The 19,278-nt window shown below is 32.8% G+C and overlaps 1 non-coding gene across 7 annotated transcripts; it reads right to left on the bottom strand.

Moving 5' to 3' along the window:
• Positions 1–958: 958 nt before the first annotated feature.
• LOC100805609 (uncharacterized) lies at positions 959–11,168 on the bottom strand. 7 transcript variants are annotated; one of them, XR_005887494.1, is made up of 8 exons: positions 9,962–11,154; positions 9,089–9,613; positions 8,165–9,019; positions 7,629–7,716; positions 7,377–7,522; positions 6,081–6,234; positions 1,295–1,798; positions 959–1,176 (listed from the first exon to the last, which is right to left on the bottom strand). It is a non-coding gene; the product is annotated as an uncharacterized protein (transcript). The 7 variants fall into 7 exon arrangements; XR_005887496.1 differs by having other exon boundaries at positions 7,377–8,644; positions 8,929–9,019; positions 9,962–11,164; XR_005887493.1 differs by having other exon boundaries at positions 7,377–7,716; positions 9,962–11,156.
• Between the last annotated feature and the right edge of the window lie 8,110 nt (positions 11,169–19,278).

Below are 19,278 nucleotides of genomic sequence, written 5' to 3'. Positions count from 1 at the left end.
TTGTTTAGAAATGTAGAGTCGAGGTGGAGATTGTTGTAGTAACTATTATAACCGCTGACTCTATATTTGATTGGTGTCTCTACCTATTGCTTGTAACTGCTTTAACTGTCATGATTATTATAACTGTTAGGTTACTACTATATATATATATATATATATATATATATATATATATAACTCCTGGATGTTTGCTATATATAGAGTGTGTGTATAGAGCCAATATTGATTCATTTCAAAAAATAACAACAACATTCATTTTTTTTTGTGCCTTGTGTCTGTGTGTGATCATATTTTTCTAGTTTTGATCTTGCTTTGCAGTATTATAGTTCTTGAACCAACATATACATTTATTAAATCAAATTAAATTAGAATTTTGATCTAATCATTAATAAAGTTTTAAAGCTTCTTTTATACATACAGTATATAGATTTCTAACAAATGTGAGTTTAAATTTTATCATATTCCACGTATTCCGTTCTTCTAAGATGTGTGGGAGCGGAAATTAATCTAGGATCAAAGCATTAATGCATTACAATTCATGAGTAAAATGGTTAAATAAACTGACTTCACGAGTTCACGTCAACCAAGAATTATATTTGCACCTAATAATGCTACCAACCTTATACATTCACTCACCAAGAGTGTGTCGTCATTCGAACAATAACCCGAGTTTAAAATTTATAATTGCTGACATCTTCCGTTCTTTTAGGATTATAGTGCGAGCACCGAAGTAAATTTTGGATCTAAGCATTACGATTCACAAATAAAGTGATTATAAAATGTGACTTCCCGTCAGGCAAAATTTATACATGCACCGAATAATGCTAGCTCTACCTACCATGCATATACATATTCACATTTCACACACACCATCCTTTTTTTTTTTCTTTTCATTTTTTATTTTATTTTTGTACTCACACACCATCCTTCGATACAAGCGAATTAATTACTGAAGTCATTAATAAAATAATTTGTAGATAGATGTGTTATTGTATCCTTAATTAATTTGTATATACAGGTATTTTGAGTCCTTAGCTGTGCGATTACATTGCAACCTTAATCTTTCTGAGTTTAGTGCATTTGATTAAGGTGTTTATCACTGAGCATACGTAAATCATGGAGGACCTGAAGAATATGCAATTCCCAAGTCCAGATGCAGCTTCACAAGTGGGACTACTGCATAAGGAAATTGTTGGAAAAGTTATGATTTATGAGTTGTATAAAGCTGTTGAAATAGGAAATGTGGATAACTTTGTTGAAGTGTTGAAGCAACAATGTATTGAAAGTAAAGTACCTTTGATATTTTTGATAAAGTCACCCTAGCAGGTGATTCACTGCTTCATGTGGCAGCAGATTTGGGGAAAGAAGAGATTACAGAGCTGATTGCTCATCACTTTCCTGAGCTTCTTATTAGGAGAAACGTAAGAGGCGATACTCCACTTCATGTTGCTGTGAGGTCTAAGAACTTTACTAGTACTATAGTCAAGTTCATTCTCTCCCATTATGCCACTTCTAAGTCAAAATATGATGAGATGAAAGATAAAGAAATAACAAGAGAAAGAAATGAACATGGTGACACTCCTTTGCACGAGGCTGTCTACAGTGGGCATGTTGATTTGGTTAAAGAGATTTTCGGTGCAGATATGGCTGCAGTCCATTGTTTGAACAAACCAAAGCGATCACCACAGTGTGCGGCAGTTGAGAGTGGGAAAGTGGAAATTCTTAACCTTTTGTTGCAAATTCCATTCCCTGCAGATCAGCCGCTTTCAGTGTCGTGGAAGTTCTCCACTCCATGCAGCTATACAGAAACAAAATGATGGTAATACTTCTTTACACCAAATTACTATTATTTTCAATCATAAACAAATTACTATTATTTTTTCACATTAATAACTTTATTTATGGTGCATGTGTTTGGATAAACATTATATTTCCAATTGAATGGTTATACCAATCCGTATTATTCACATCATCACATGCAATTAAGTGAGGCACAACTAGTCATGGGTTATTACAGATTGCGGGATATTATTGGAGCAAATTAGAGATATTTAAGATCTTGTCCATCTTATACCACTCAATTTGTGAGAAAACAGCTAATTTGGTGGCTCACACCTTACTTAGAAATTCTTTCCTTTTTGAGTGTGAGAAAATCTTTGATGTAATTCGTCTTTTTTTTTTTTTTTAATTTTGGGTATTGAATATATTTTTAGTTAATTTCACTCTTTTTTTATATGCATTTTCCCATATATATATATATATTAAAAAAAATTCTTTTATTAACTATATGGATCAACTTGTTAACTTTCGGGTCTAATAAGTTTAATTTTACTTGGATTGAGTCAACCAATTCCTAATTAAACTTATTAGATCCGAAAGTTAACAAGTTGGTTCATATAATTCAAAGTATTATCGTTGCCTTTAAAACTCTTTCAATTAATTCATACTTTAAGAAAAATAATTAATTTAGTTAATCATTTTAAATTTGTCAATTATTTATACCATTATTTCAAAATTACCCTTAATTTGTCTCTCCACTTATCACCAAAGAATAATTAATGTTTGAAGAGAGAATGTTATAATTAATTAAGGGTACTATAGAATAAAAATAATTAATGCATTAAACTTTTAGAAGAGGATCTTATAAAAATAGACAAATAATAAAGTGAAAATGATTTTATGTATAGGGACAAAGATAGTACATAAGAAAATTGCACCAATCATTTATGAAGAAATTGTTTAATCTTGTTTTTACTTAGAATAAGTTAGATAACCACATACTTTTATCTACCCATTTGATTTAAAGGACAAGCTAGTAACACTTTGTAACTAAGACCGGAAATGAATTGGATTTATACAACATAGACAATCTTACATACATAACTCTACATGAAAGTCATCAAATTTATACAACATAGATGATCTTACATACATAACTCTACATGAAAGTCATCAAAATGGATTTGTTCAACTCATCCCAAATAAAAATAAGATTAAACAATCTCATATTAAATGATTAATGTAACTCTTTCTAACTCCACAAGTGGATGTGAGAGATGACTGAGTGAGTGAGAGAGAAAGCGAGAGTGAGATGATGAGTGGACTGTAGTGAATCGAAGACGGAAGAAAGATAATGGACTGAATATCAAGGAAAAGGAAGATCAAAGGAGTATACAAATGTTCTTCTTCACAAATTTTCTAGATAATTTTAAAGCAAAGGCGATGAAGTGTATTTTCAATTGATGGGATAATGTGGAGGATGTTTTCATTCCACAAAAGGGATAGCTATGGGAAAAAATTGGGTTTGTAAGAATGGTTGTGGAAGGGGATGTTGGAGTCATGGAGAAGAAGGTGGACCATCAATGGATTAGTACTTATAAGCTACTAGTAAATGTCATGAAGCTCAAGAGGAATGAAAAATGTGATAACATAAAATATCACAATTTATCACATGCATCAATTGAAAATTCTTTTGATCAATTGAGAAAAAATCACAATGCTAAAAAGGATGGGAGATTATTGTTGGAAAGGAGAAGGTTATAGGAAGTATTTGAGAGAAATGGAGGAGGAGAGAATATCTGAAAGAATGCTAGTTTTTATTACTTGAGAAATGTTTTGGTTTTGTCTTTGTTTGCAAATGACAACCTCTCCCCATTTTATAGGCTTCAAGGGAGAGTTTTAGATACATCAAGAAAAAATTTTCACACACTTCAAGGGAGAGTTCTATACACTTCTCCAAATTACTTAGTTCTACACACTTCTTCCAATTATTTATTAAATATTACTTCTACTTATCTCTACACTTCTCTAGAATTTTCTTTGGAGTAGTAACACAAACTTAAATGGGCCTAACACTTGATTAATGGGCTAAATCAAGTTTACATTATTCAACAATTATATGTAGAAGTGGTGGAAAAAAAAGAAAAATATGAAGTGGCCACCAAAGAAGAAGACAAGTGTAATTCAAATTCAAAATAAGGAAGAAATTGATTGGAAGCATTTATCATTCAAAGTAATTAAGGAGCATATGAAATAGTTGGATGGGTGTTAAGTAGGAAGAGTTCAACCACCAGAAATAGAATATATACTCTTTGGGACAGGTTGATAGAAAAAGGGTTAAACTCTATGATGGTTACTCATTTAGAATAAGATATGGTGTTAATATGACCATTGGAAGGGGAAGTTTTGGAGGAACTATTGGAAGAGAGCAAAATAATCGAGGATCAATTCTTTTATCAGATTAATGGTCGCCTAGCGAAGTGCTAATGGAAAGATATATGCAGATTAGATGTCATGGTGTTTCATTCCATGCTTGGAGTGTTAGTTTTCTTAATCATATTGTTTAAACATTTGGAACGTGCATGTCAATGGATCTTAACACTATGTTCAAAAAGAAATTGGATTATGCCAGAATATTAATTCAAATTACAACAATAAAGGTGATTAACATGGTCAAGAAAATATACAATCTCTTTTTCTATTAGAATCACAAAAGAGACGTTTACTCTAGCATCATATGGTAGTCAAGGTGTTAAACATATTGTAACAACTAACTCGTCATCAAAATCATTGTGTTGGCTAGAGTATGGGTGGTCAAAAATGGGGGATCTATTAGATGAAGAAGATTTCAAAATTCAAATTTGAAATGTTGAGCAAGTCATGAAAGGAGTAGCAGATGAAGTAATGATGTATGATTTCTTTGGGGAATGGGATATTGGAGGGTGGTGGAAAATTAAATTCAAATGAAATGGATGCTTGTCAGATGCAAGATGATGATGTGAATCAAGTTAGTAATAAGGGGCCTAACATTATTGAGGCCCGTGAAGTGAAGGTGGCAGACAAGTTGATTGTGGAGGGGATGGGTGTCTTAGTGAGTAAGGTGGGGGTGCATGTAGTAAATGACAAAATGGATTTGGCAAAAAAGATAAGCATAGGTGGCAATGTGTAGTTACAATAAGGTGTTGGGGTTGTAGTTATAGTTGAGGGAGATAAAAGTAAGGATTTAATATATGTTTTTGTTTAGTATGTGAAAGGGGAAATTGGAGGTATTTTTTGTGATGAGTGCAAAAGAAAATCGAAGAATATAGTGGAAGGGGGTTTATTTAGGGTTGCAATGTGTGGATTTGGGGTCGATGGCAATGATGAATAACAACATTCATGAGATAAGTATATAAGACCATGGCAAAGGAGTTTTGCACAAGGAAGCAATAGAGATGGCTTCAAAGGTATGGGGTTTTGGGAGTGACATTGAGGTTTCATGTTCTAATAGAGAGGAAGAGGATTTCAACAAATTAACTAATCTGGAAGAAAATAGACAAAATTGCTAGTGGAAAGGAGAAAAGGAGCAGACGTAGAAACAAGGAGCATATCAATGAAGATAATTGCATATGACATAAGAGAACTTGGTTGGAGGATGGAAACGAAGGTAAAAGAGTTTACACTACTAAAAAACGCAGATTCCACATTGGAAACCACATTTTACATCGGTGGTCAACCGATGTTAAATAGGATGTTGTTGAAAGTTAAAAATTACAACATCGATCCTCAAACCACCGTTGTAAAAAGACAACATTTTCTACAACGGTGCATTCCTAACCATCGATGTAGAAATTAGACCTTCTACATCAGTGTTATCTCAGTGAACGATGTAAAATAGCACTTTTCCACATTGGTGCTTAGTTGAGAAACGATGTAGAAATTAGACCTTCTACATCAGTGTTATCTTAGTGAACAATGTAAAATAGCGCTTTTTCATGTGGGTGCTCAGTTAAGAAACGATGTAGAAATTAGACCTTCTACATTGATGTTATCTTAGTGAACGATGTAAAATAACGCTTTTTTAAATCAGCGCTCAATTAAGAAAACGATGTAAAATGCCTTTTTTTTTATTTTTTTAACTAGACCTTACTGATACATCCATTTCAATTGAATGAAGAATTTAACGTCTTAGTGATTTCCATATCAAAAGTAAAGAGAATGGATATTATGTATTTCCTGCTTAAAATAGCATTTACCTACTAGCTTCTATGAAGTTATTCTTTACAATGTACAACAATGTAAGAGGAAAATGGAGAAATTACCTGCTCCAATAGTGAGGTTGCCTCAAAAACTTTACCAATGTTTTCCTCCATTTTTCTTCCCCACACATCCGAGCATTTGCATATTCCTTGTTGTAAATTTCTGAGGCAATGTTCGGTCCTCCAAGATAAAAGAAGCTGTCCAAGGGAACACCAACTACAAAGAAATCAGGCAACAATGGGAGTTTAATTAAACATAGATGTCACACCATTACAAAAATAAGAACTCCAGAAAGAATATCAAGATTTTTTTTTCTTCATAGACAAAGAATTAATCAAGAGAAATCCCATTAAGATTCATCTATCTCAAAAATAATAATTACTTTGCATTACTTCCCATTCTTTAGGGATTTTTTTTGCTATTTATAAGGTTCAATTACATAAGCTTCTATGAAGACCAAAAAAGTGACAATAAACAAAAATGAATTATGCATACAGTATCAAGTATCAACTACAAACATGTATATAAGAACAGAAATCACTTTTTTAAATTTTAATAAACAAAACCTCAATGTTTTGAAAGAAACAAGCATATCTATTGGGTTACCGGGCTATCAAACATCAAATGATCCACTGTATAGCAGCTCATCTTAACCCTTAGCATGAAGAGATACTCAACTCACATGTGAATTTACAAAATTCCATCCCAAAGAAAAAGCTTCAATTGTTATCTTGTTATTCACATATTGCATAGTAATTCCAATTTAGGAAAAAAAGCTTCAGATTTAGTTTTTCTTGATATAAAAGAAAGAAAAAATCATTAAATCATAAGAGCTCATCTAAATTCTGTACAGAAAAGCCATGTAGATATATACACCGACAAAGTAAGAACACAAACACAACACTCGGCCTTGGTGAACATGGAAGACCAAATTCAGTTAAAAAGTCTAAAGACCAAATTCTAATAACATGCGTACCTTGATTGTTGGGTTAGTAGACCAAAAGCAATATACTCAAGTATAAAAAAGACTATGCTAATGATGGTCAAATATCATAAGCATTCAAGAGGGAAAAACTGCTTATAATTTGATTTGACTGACCATGTAAATATAAAATTTATAGCAAAGTGTAGCAATTATCTCTTGATTGAATTAGACACATAATAAGATACAAGCACAGCCATCCATTTTCTTATAAGACACGTCCCCTTTAAGAATCTATAGTATAGTTGAAAAGCTGCAGCACTCTTATTATCCACTGAGAATTCCTTAATTTGTTTTTAAATCTTCTACAAAATTAATTTCTTCCAATTTATTAGTCTTGGCATCTATAGTATAGTTGAAAAGTTGCAGCACTAACCTGCAGTCTTGGCATCTAATTCTTTCCCTTCCACCAATACAGCAAGATTGCTTTCAATATTGCTAAAGGAAGGCCCAACAATGGTTATATGGCCCATCTTTCGTTGCTTTCTCATTTCTCACAAATTATCATGATGGTGTTATTTACTAGTCATACAAGTGATTAAATGCCTTTTAAAAAGATTACAAGTGATTAAACAACAAACAAGAGGGGAGTAATCAACCTCAAATTGATGCTTAACTAGAAGTTTACCTGGCTTATCATACCAATGAACAGTTGCCCCGGGGATGGTCAATGCTTTTTTGATCAATTGATGAGCTAATTGAAAACCAAGATCCCCCTAAAATCATTTAGAAAATTTAACAGACTAAAGTATGAAACAATGGTAACTAAAGAGAATGATCTTTTCAAAACAAGTAAATGAATTAAAAGGAACACTCAGTAGACAGCAGCCTTTGATTGCATAACCTTCATCCAACTATGAACCAAATATATAACGTGAAAAAAAGTCAATCATTAATTGCAGGTCCACAGGGAGCATTATAGCACTATCTAACCTTCATCATATCACTTGTTGATGCCGACCTACCACTATCTAATTTTCCAGGTTGCATGGTGAAATTATTCGGGCCAAACAATTATGTACCCTCATGTGGAGCACTAATCATTAAACTCGATCATTGGAAAACTGTTAATTATTATTCTCTTGAAATCTAATGTGTTAAAGTATCAATATATGATGTTATTCCAATACACATTTTTTAATATATGTCTCTAATAAGTATTACCTGGACTTTATCATTTCCCAATATTTTAGTCCCACCAACTCTGCTCCATGGCATTTGCTTGCACAAAGACTCCAACTTCAATCATGTGTGTGTTGATTGAGTTTTTTTCCACCAAAATCCTATTCACTTATTGTTAATGTTAGTTAAACTGTTAAACAGATATAGAAAAATTGGATACTGTAGACTATTGGAAATGTGATCAATTGATTAGATAGGAACTAGAATACAGATTTGGATGGAGATAGGAACCAGAATACAAGATCAAAGGGATATATCAAATTAAGAAATTGATCACATCACACAAGATAATAAAAAATGATAGAAAAGTTAATCACCATTTTAGACAGAGAGTATAAATCAGACAGCCAAAGGGTAGAAAGACTAGACAAACAAAGAACAAAACCTCCAAGATTAGAACAACCTTCCATCTTGAGGCTTTTGAGGCTCTTTTTATCAGCAACAAATCGAGCAAATTCACCCCTGCATTGTTAATGTTGCAGAATAGAAATGGGGTATCTATGAGAGCATGCTCATCATGGGCCATCTAGATTTCTAATTATGTAGAATGAGTGACATTGCTGGTTAGGATTAAGGTCATTCAATATTCGTAAATAAATAAATAACTACAAATAATTGAACTAGTAACTTTGTTAGATGATATAGCAGAAAATGACTTCCATAAGTATATATGATATAGCAGAAAAAATAAATAATTTTGAGGAGAAGAGGAAACAATAGACCAAAGATTTCCTAGCATGAAAAACCTGAAATCCATGTGAGGTGGCTGCAGATTCCCTAACAGATATCCTCCTTCCTCTGGAATCCAATCCATTAGCCACGTAGGGATTTCACGTACTGTATAATTTTGAAGGGTATTAAAATTTTTTGTAAGTTCTATAGAAAGGAGTGATATTATATTCTTACTAGGAATTTGTGGAGAAGACATTGCTCTGCTTGACCCTGGCCTTCTTTGGCTTTTTGACTCCTCCGGTATCAGGAATTTTTTGTGTCTTCACTGATAAAGGTCTTCTAGATCATAACTAGGAAGCCATAGTCACAGGCTTATTTTGCAAATACTCCTCCGGTACCCACCGTTGGGCACAGACCTGGAGGTGCAGCAGAGTACGAAGAAGACGACGACGAAGAAAACGTGCCCTCTCCCTCCACCGCTCTCGCGGTCACCGTCGCCGTCCCCGATTCCTTCGTCTCCAACGGTGGCGGCACTCCAATTTCAAAGCCCACCGCCACCATCGTCCTCACCGACTCATCCGATCTGAAGCAACGTTGCCTAGAGCTAATCGAGGAGAAAAAGTCGTCGCCGCCTCTGGATGACTCGCGGCAGCTGTTTCAGCGGCTGTGGACCGACAAGGACAAGATCGAGCTTTTGCAAGGGTTCCTCGACTACACATCGCAGCGAGGATCCTCGCACCACAATGACACCGCTTTGTTCTACGAGCCAAATAAATTGAGTGCAAAATGAGTGAGGTAATGAGGGAAAAAGATGAAAATTTAAGCGAGATTCAAAGACGGTGTTTATAAAACCCGTCTTTGAATAATGCAGTTCAACAACGGTGTTCCAAAAACGATGTGGTAACACGCAGATAACTTCATTTCTTGCAAAAATGTTAAAATAAATCACTTATTTACTAAAATGTCACCACCTCTAAAACAACATCATTTTTGGAACCACCAATGTTGAATGCGCATTGTAGAATAGTATTATTTTAGTAGTGTTATGGTAGAATACAAGCTAAATATGATTTTCTTACAAAAAAAAAGGTTCAAGAGGTTGCTTACAGGGGGTTTGATGCTTTTCTTTATGCTTTTAAAGAGACAAATGAGTGGTCAATGGGAATTTTTCTTATTTGGAGATAAGAAGTCTTGAAGGTTAATGATATTATTCATGGCTTATGTTTTTTGGTGGTGGTGGGTGGGTGCATGGGGTGTGAAGAGGTTACATAGTATCTGCTATGTGTGTATGTATATGCGTTTATGAATTAAATATGAAGAAAGAGGCACAGTAGGATTTAATGTAGCTAAAGGAACAATTAGGGGGGCAAATGGTGTATATTTGGGAATTTTAATTCTATTAAAAGTGAGGAGGAAAGGAAAGGGGTTGGGAATTATTCCAGGAGAGAAGAAATACAGTTTATTTGGTGATTTTTTAGGAGTCAACGAAGGTGGTGGGTTTACCTTTAACTGGTAGAAAATATACATGGTATAGAGAGGATGGATTAACTATTAATAGGTTGGGCATATTTTTGGTATCGGAGGAATGGATTCAACAATGGCTATATTGTACTTTGTGGTGTTTGCCAAAGAACTTATTGGATCATTGTGTGATTATTTTATGGAGAAGAAGATATATTAGGGACCTAAACCTTTCAAGGTTCTTAATAGTTGGAGGCAAGTTGAGGGTTATGAATAGTTTATAAAGGAGAAGTGGAAAGAGTTGACTTTTGAGGGTTGGAGGGCATATGTTTTGAAGGAAAAGTTTAAGGCTCTGAAAAATTATTTGAAGGAGTGGAGAAAGAATCATGTGGGGGTTTTGGAAAATAAATTAAGAGAAGCAAATGAGGGACTTGAAGGGGGAATTACAAGAGTTGGAAGAAGAAGAAGCACAGGCAAGAATATGGATTGTATCAATAATATAGCAAGGCTATCTAGAACAAGTTGCAATGAATTGTGGCAAAGATCAAGACAAAAGTGGTTGAAGAAGGAAGATGCAAATTCAAAAATTTTTCATAGATGTGTACAACAATGAAGAAAGGTGAATGGGATCTTATGTGTAGAAATTGATAGGAGAAGGAGTCAGGAGGCTCAAAGTATAAAGGAATCCATGGAAGGATATTTTGAAAAACATTTTGAGAGGGGGAAAAGAATAATGGGAAAGTTAGAGGGCATGGGGTTCAAGGTTTTGGACTTTGAGACACAAAATGCCTCGGTAAAACCTTTTGAGGAGGATGATATAAAATGCAACCATTTGGGATTATGAGAGGTCAAAGAGTCCTAGGCCTAATGGTTTTTGTTTTGGTCTAGGGTTTCTATAGGGTTTAGAGTTATCTAGCCGGAGTATAAAGTGTATTCTTCCCTTGCTCATAGGTCATAAGTGCCTTTTATAGGCCCTCGATGCCTACGTTGTTATATGTTGTTTCCTTAATTGTAGAAGAAGATAAGGTATTATATGATTATAAATTGGTTGGGATAAGATAAAGATATGTTACCATTAATAACAAGATATGATAAGATATTCACAAAATATAAGATGACGGAGATATAATTGTGGGAGCGTTTATTTGATGAAATCTAATTGGATTCCTACGAATGTTATTCTTGGGAATATTAGAAGCAAATGACATTGTTGAGTATTTCAAAAAAATATATATTTGATTAACTGTTAAAATTGGTTGAGAATCTTATTGATAATATATGTGTTTTGATTCACATGATTTTTCTGAGGAATATATAACACATCATATTACTAAATTATCCATATTATATTAAACAAATTATTATATTTTATATCAACAACTAAATTTCCTATTCTTCTCGTGAGTCCATGCATTGCAATTACCAAATTTTAAAATATAAAACAAAGTCATCACAACACAGTGATTATTTGGCAGCAATGTACCCACACACACATATATTGATAGGCAAAAGTTAATTTCTTATGTGTTACTAGGTGGATACAAAAAGTAACACATAGAAAGCTTATTTCATCTAAAACCCATGACACCAACTACTTAACTTTTTATAGCCTCCTAACACACCCTTATATCAAAGAGAAGTTCAATTTAACTATAAATGTTACAATAATGGAAATAAAAATACATGTGGGTAGAGGTAGTGGGTATTAATAGTGACGACATAATAGAATTTTTACACAATAACTATGATTCCAACCACATAGGAATACACATTCCCACTTTCCTTCCATGTGAATAAAATCAGTGTAAAATCTATATAAGCATAAAAGTCTTATTTTCCTGGGAATAAAACATACCTGAAATATTTTCAGTACCTTCTTACAAATATGAAGACATATATTCCCATTTCCATATTCTCAGAATCTAATAAGATTTTGTGAAACAAATGTCTCCTATATATTAGTCCTGTGAACCTGAGACAATGACTAGCACTAAGAGTATTAATTGGTAGTTTACCAACCAATCATGAGCCGTAGGACATAGGTCGTTTGGTAACATGATGACTAAACAACACACAACCCCTAAAGCTTAGGCGTGTAACACAAAGAGGCTAGATGCTTTGATAAGGTTATCATAGAATCGATCGAGAGATACATTACCCCTGAGACTCAAGTGTGTAGCGAGAAAAGGTAAGATGCTGTAATAAGGTCATCATAGAACCAACCGATTGGTATAATTTTATTTTTGGTTTCATCAAAGAATTATAGGAGGAAAACTAGTCAGGTTTTGTTTCTTTTATCAAAGAATTTTATAACAATGGAAGATTGCCAAAATGGACTAATTGTTCTTTTATTGCTTTAATCCCAAAGAATATCCTCAGAAGATTTTAAATTACAAGCCTATTTGTTTAATTGGATGCATGTACAAAGTTTTAGCTAAGTTGTTAACAAACAAAATGAGAAAAGTGAGACATCAAGTTATATAGGATAACCAATCCGCGTTTATTCAGGCAAGACATACTTTGGATGTATTTGTACGTTGCTACTTTTGTTTAAGGTAGATTTTGAGAAGGCATATAATTTAGTGGATTGGGAATATCTTTTGCATTTTATTGAGAATATAGGGTTCCCATGGAGGGATTGGATTTATGAATGTCCAAGGACAACTTCAATATCTATGTTAGTGACTGGTTGTGCTACAAAAAGGAATTTATGTTTGGCTGTGGACTTAGGCAGGGAGATCCATTGTCTCAATTCTTATTTATGTTAGCAACAGAAGGTTTAAGTTTTATGTTTAATTATATGGCGTATAAGGGGAAATTTGGTGGGGTGAAAATTGAAGGGTTGAATAAGTAGACAATTTGCAGAAGACATTGTTTTTTGGGATAAAAAGTTGGTCCAATAAGGCGACATTTAGTTATTTGAGATTGTATATGGAAAATCAAGAGCTTATTGGTAGGGTAAATGCTCACGAGGATTGGTTAGAAGAGGCATTTTTTTAGTTGACTTGTAAAAAGGAAAAGTTGCCAATGAAATATTCAGGTATTCCTATCGGAGGTAATCTAAGGAAGTGGAGTACTTGGAGCATGTGGTAGATGTGGTCAAGAAGAGATTGAGGGGATAGGCTAACAAGCACTTGTCTATGGGCATTTGGTTCTTATGAAGTCTGTATTGTCTTCAATTTCAATCTATTATCTTTCTTTCTGCAAGGCTCCTGCATGTATTATTTTTTACCTAGAATCTTTTCTTTGGGGAAGGAGAGAGGAGTATAAGAAAATTCATTGGGTTACATGGGATAAGGTGTGTGTGGAAAAAAGTTAAGGGGGGTTGAGGGTTAAGGATTTAATGAGATTTAGTTTAGCTCTTCTGGGGAAGTGGAGGTGGCGGATATTAATGGAAAAGGAGAGCTTGTGGTATAAAGTCCTTGTGGGTTTGTATGGTGAGCAAAGGGGAATGCTCGTGGGGAATAAAAGGAAAGAGTCAAGATGGTGGAAAACAATGTGAAGATTGGAAGATGGTTCTTGGGGAGCTAAGAGGCAGTGGTTTGTGGAGTGTATTAAGAGAGTGGTGGGAAATGGGGAAAATACCTTCTTTTGGTCAATTCCATGGTTGTAGCGAGGGTTTTTGAAAGAAAGGTTTCCAAGGCTATTTTCCTTAGTGGGTGATATAGGAGCAAAAATAGGGGAGTTAGGTGAATGTGTTGAGGGAAGATGAGAGTGGAACTGGTGGTGGAAAAGAGAGCTCTTTCAATGGAAAAAGTAGTTATTTCAGGAATTTAAATAGCAGGTGGAAATACAAAGATTATCATCCACAGAGCAAGACAAATGGATATGGAAAAGGAATCTCAAAGGGGATATATGGTTCATTCATCTTACGTGACTATGAAGGAAAAAGGTGTGACAACAAATAGAGATATATGTTGGAAAAGAGTATGGAATAAAATCATACCACTTAAGGTAGCGATTTCTGCATGGAAAACACTCTAAAACAAGATACTTACTAAGGCAAGTTTAGCAAAAGGGGTGTTCTGCATTATCAGCATGTGCTATGCAGCGGCTGTCAATTTGAGCTAGAGAACATTGAACATATATTTTTTGGGGGGTGATAATGTTGTTCGAATTTGGTATTCATGTTTCAGTTGGTTGGGATTCTCTTCGATTATACATAATAGGTTACGGGATCAAATGTTTCATTTTAATGGGATTACAAGTAGTACTAAGATAGATAAAGGATGTTGGAAAGTTATATGTTTTTTCTCTCATAATTTTTTTTTTACATTAAGTTTCTAATAAAATAATTTTATTTTTTATTATTCATATTATTTTTTAAAGGGGTTAATAAAAAAATATTATTTTATTAAAAAATAAATACAAAATTTGTTAATTTATTATATACTAAAAAAGTGTCAAGGATAAAAAAAATTATTCTTTTTTATTAGAGATTCAATGTAAATAAAAAATTTATTAGAAAATAAATATAAAATTAATATATTTATTAACAATAAAAACACATTTTACCCAAGATTTTATTTGCTTTGTTGAAAAAATGGCCAATATAATTAAGACAATTGGTACACTAAAATTCTTTCACTAATGATGTTACTATCATATGCAATGTTAACCACCTTTCTCTTAGGTCATTTATGTGTAAAGCTAAAATTTGATACATAGAATATGTCTCCTAAATCTTTCTTTTATCTCATACCCTTTTTTGTTTTTCATTTTATTCTTTCAGCAACCCTACTAGTATAACACTTTTAAATCTTTTTTGCATCATTTTTACTATAACTTTTTATTATAATTTATAGATAAAGGATATAATTGTTAATTAAACAATGTAATTATTTATAAAAATTAAAATTACAACATTTTGATTATCACACACATGCCCTATACTTAAGTTTTTATTCACCCAAATTATTTGAGATAAAATAAAAAATTTAAGTTCTTGCACTAACTCGATTGAATTTTTTTAAGCATATCAAAATAACTTTTAAATAAAAATATTCTAGAATAGTATGTGTCTGTTGAGAAAATTAGGTAAATTTTAAATTAGTCAATTTTTAAGTAAGGTCGTGCTAGCGAAATGTTTGTTAGAAAGTTTTTTTTTAATAAAAAATCTATTAACTTAAAAATTATGTTTTAAAAGACAAAAAAGGATATAAAATATATGCAACCTTTTACAATTATATTGGTCATTTTCTGTCAAAAGAAACTGGTAATTTAAAATTAGGTTATTTAATTTCATTTTTACTTGGGGTTAGATACACAAACCCTATTAAAATAAGTCATAAATAGCTTATTACAAATAAAGTAACCATAAAACTTGTTTATATAAGTAAAGAAAGTACCTATAAAATTACATAAAAGATTGTATTTAATTATTTGATTTAAAAGAGTAAAAAAATATTTGAAGTAAATTAATGAGAATAAAAAGGAAAAAGAAAAGGTTAGTATCTTACCAAACGGAACTTATTTGATCGAACTTATGAAAATAAGTTAGAAACTACTAATTAAACCCTTTTTGTTTAAAAATACTTAATTATGAAAAAGTGTTTTTTAAGAATAGAGTTTGCTTTTAAAAAATAAGCAGAGATTTTTTAAAAAAAACAAAACATAATTTAAACAAACCCATCAGAAAAATAGAAATCTATTTATTTTTATTAAAAAATTATCCTGTAACAAATAAAGTTTTAACAAATAGACCCATAAGCTGGTATATCAAACGGAACATATTTGATCGAACTTAGTTGATCAAATTAACTTGTAAGTTAGACAAATGAATTCAAGTTTCTTAATCTTACCCAACACATTTTAAAATAATTGTAAAGTTTACTAAAGTTATTTAATTTTTAATTTTTAAATGATTAAAATATTTAATATTGTTTAATCATGTCCTTAAACAAGATCTCATTAATTTATTTCACTTTGATTTGTTCAATCAATTGTAGTTATCACTACCAAAAAAATTATCATTTATGACGTCCGGTCAATGACGGTTATTTCAAAAACGTACCTCCTTATTAAACATGTGGTGGCATTTCGGTAAATATGACTATCATCTTAATGTAAAACAAAAACGGTTGTAGGAAACCGTGTTTGTTTCAATTTGAATTTTTTAAAAAAAATTAAAAGCTCTCTCATTTTGTGTGCTCTCCTCTTCCGGATACGTCACTCTCTTTCTCTCTCTTTCTTCTTATTGTGTTTAGTACGTACGCTATGAATGAGCAAACCGTCGGTCTCCATTCCCCACTAAACAAAAACCAGAGAAAGGAGGAGGAGGTGAGTACGTCGTTCATGTTGACACGCGTTGGCAGGGGGAAATTTTAGTACTGCAGAGTCTGGTGAGCATGCGGCTGGTGATGGCTCGACGATGTCGCTTGTGGAGCTTGGTGCGCTCCTTCTCCTTCTCCCTCTCCTAATTCTCATTGCCACCGGTATTGGTGGTGATTGGCGCCGTCGCAAAGCCCTGTGGACGGTGGGGCTGAGGGTGGGGTTCAGGGTGGGAATTAGGGTGAGCTAAATAATTTGGAGCTGTAGTAAATTCAAATGGATTCAAACAAAATTAATTTTATTTTCTCTATTTTTCTTCTTTTTCTTTTCTTCAATCGGAAAACACCTTAATTTTATTTTCATTACAACAGGCAGTGATGTGGTGGACGAGGTGATGGCAGCGGGGGCGGAAGTGGTAGAGATGAAGACTGGGGTTGCCCTAACCCAAGGTTTGAGATGTTACCCTGCTTTTTGAATTTTACCTTTCTTATTTTCTGAAAAAATATTTTTTGTTTTCAATAATTGGTTACCTATCTTATTTTCTGAAAAAATATTTTGTGTTTTCAATAATTGGAACTGGGGATATATTATACACATGATGGTTCTTATGTTTATGCATTTGGTTGTAAATTTGGTATTATTATTATAGTTGTGGGAATTTGAGCTTTGAGAGAAGGGCCGAATGTAACAAATGTGGTGCTCCATGTCCTGCTGTTTTTGTGAGTTTGTTTTCGAAGATGACTGCACATGTTGATCAATATTGTAATGTTTATGATATTTTTGTCAACCCTATGTAGATCATGTTGGATGCTTGAAAGATAGAGAAAAATATGAGTCACGAAGATATATGCATGCAGAATTTCTTCTATAATAAAACAACCAATAGTTATTATAGAATTTCTTCTATAATAAAAATCTGAGTCACAGGCATTTACCACAAGACTATCCTCTTGTTGGGACATCCTCTTACATCATTTTGAGCCAGTAGTTTTTTTTTTTTTCTGAACCAAAATAAAACAGCTAACAAGATGCAAGTAGAAGGATTTCTTTTCTTTTTTTTTAGATGAAAGTTTGAACGATTTTCAACAAAACTAGAACGCAGAACAAAAATTGGGATAGTATGGTTAACTTTTTCCTATATATTTTCAAAATTTGTCATTCGCTTTATGTAAGTAAAAGTGGTTTTTTCTTTTCTTGTTGGAGGAAAACAAAACATAACAAGTAGGAATCATTCCATGAAAGCGAAGCTGGGCCTAACAGTCAATTAGCTCTCAGAGAAGATGCTCTCGGATCCATATTTCTGGTGCTTCTCCAATTTCACAGTCAATGGCTTTAATAAGGTTGTCTTAGACCCTAAATTGGGCTCTCCTTATCACATCATCGTTTGAGAGTGATATATTAAATCGTTTAAGCTTATTATAAGATAAAATTGTGGTTTCCAATTTGCAACTGGTCATTGATCACTAATCAGCATTCATATAATAATATTTAAAAAATGGAACTATCAATTTGTGGAGACTATTAAAAAATCGGTAGCCAAATAAATTGCCCTGAATAGTGAATTTTATTGTTCCACTATCCTTTTCCAATTTTGTTGGACAGTGTCTGTCGAAGAGTTAGTTCTTTATGTAGGTCATATGTGCTTTTATTTATGGTTTTCATTTAATAGAAACAATGGAAGATTTTGGTTATGGATATGTGTTAAGACATTGCAAGAAGAACACATTTAAATTTAAGGCTTTGTTTCTTTTATAAAAGGAATTCCTATTGCATTGTTTTATGAAGCAATTCAAGTTAAGTTATCATCAATTTGGATCTAATTTCTTATCCTATAAGGTTTCATATAATCAGCTTCTCATAATGTATTAGCAATTTAACATGAGATTTTATAAAGCATAACTAAAAGCTATTAGCATGATCTTGTGCTATGTAAATCATACACTTACTCTCAAGGGTGGGAACGGCGTTGATTTTCAACCCCTTCAAACTAGCCAAGTTCTCCAACTTTGTAAGTGGTTTTCTCAGCTTCAACTTATTTTTAAAAAAATCATACTTTGTCTTGATTTTTTTATAAATTAAATATTGCTTCTCTGTCAACTATTTTAGTTCCTCACCTAGTCAATATATTATGTCATAAAATTTTAAGAATAACTAGTAAATTCCACAATGATTCATATTGTTTCTTATATGGATTAATATTTAACATATCATAACTTGAATTTCTAGCTCAATTAGGACTGGTTTCATCCTGTGGAGGTTTCTCTCAAGCGACCTTTTATCCAGAGGTTAATCTTTGAAATTGCGGTAAACAAAAACCACAGTTTGCATGAAGGTTTTCCCTCTGTCTACAATGAAGACCATCACTATTCATAAAATGCCTTGTGAGTTTTTTTTTCTTTCTTACTACATATTTTGTTGGATATAGCATGTCTAATTGGTTTTGAATCCTCATGCTTCTGTAGACTTCTGTGATTCTTGGAGCATGTCTTATTTGTTGAACATTTCACATCAAAGTGCCAATGTGATATGGTAGTAAAGCACTAGGAGACTAGGTTAGAAACCAAATTACATGACATAAGATTTCAATTCAATTGAATTTTACAATGGCCAAACATCGTGGCAGAGTGGGAGCAAAGTGCATAGGGCTACAAAAACTAGACTTAGATGTGTAGCCATCATTGATATCTTATGCC

This window comes from Glycine max, chromosome 12 (genome assembly GCF_000004515.6).
Source record: "Glycine max cultivar Williams 82 chromosome 12, Glycine_max_v4.0, whole genome shotgun sequence".
Taxonomy (NCBI): domain Eukaryota; kingdom Viridiplantae; phylum Streptophyta; class Magnoliopsida; order Fabales; family Fabaceae; genus Glycine; species Glycine max.
The sequence above is the reverse complement of the archived record's forward strand: the minus strand, read 5'-3'. Positions and strand labels throughout refer to the sequence as shown.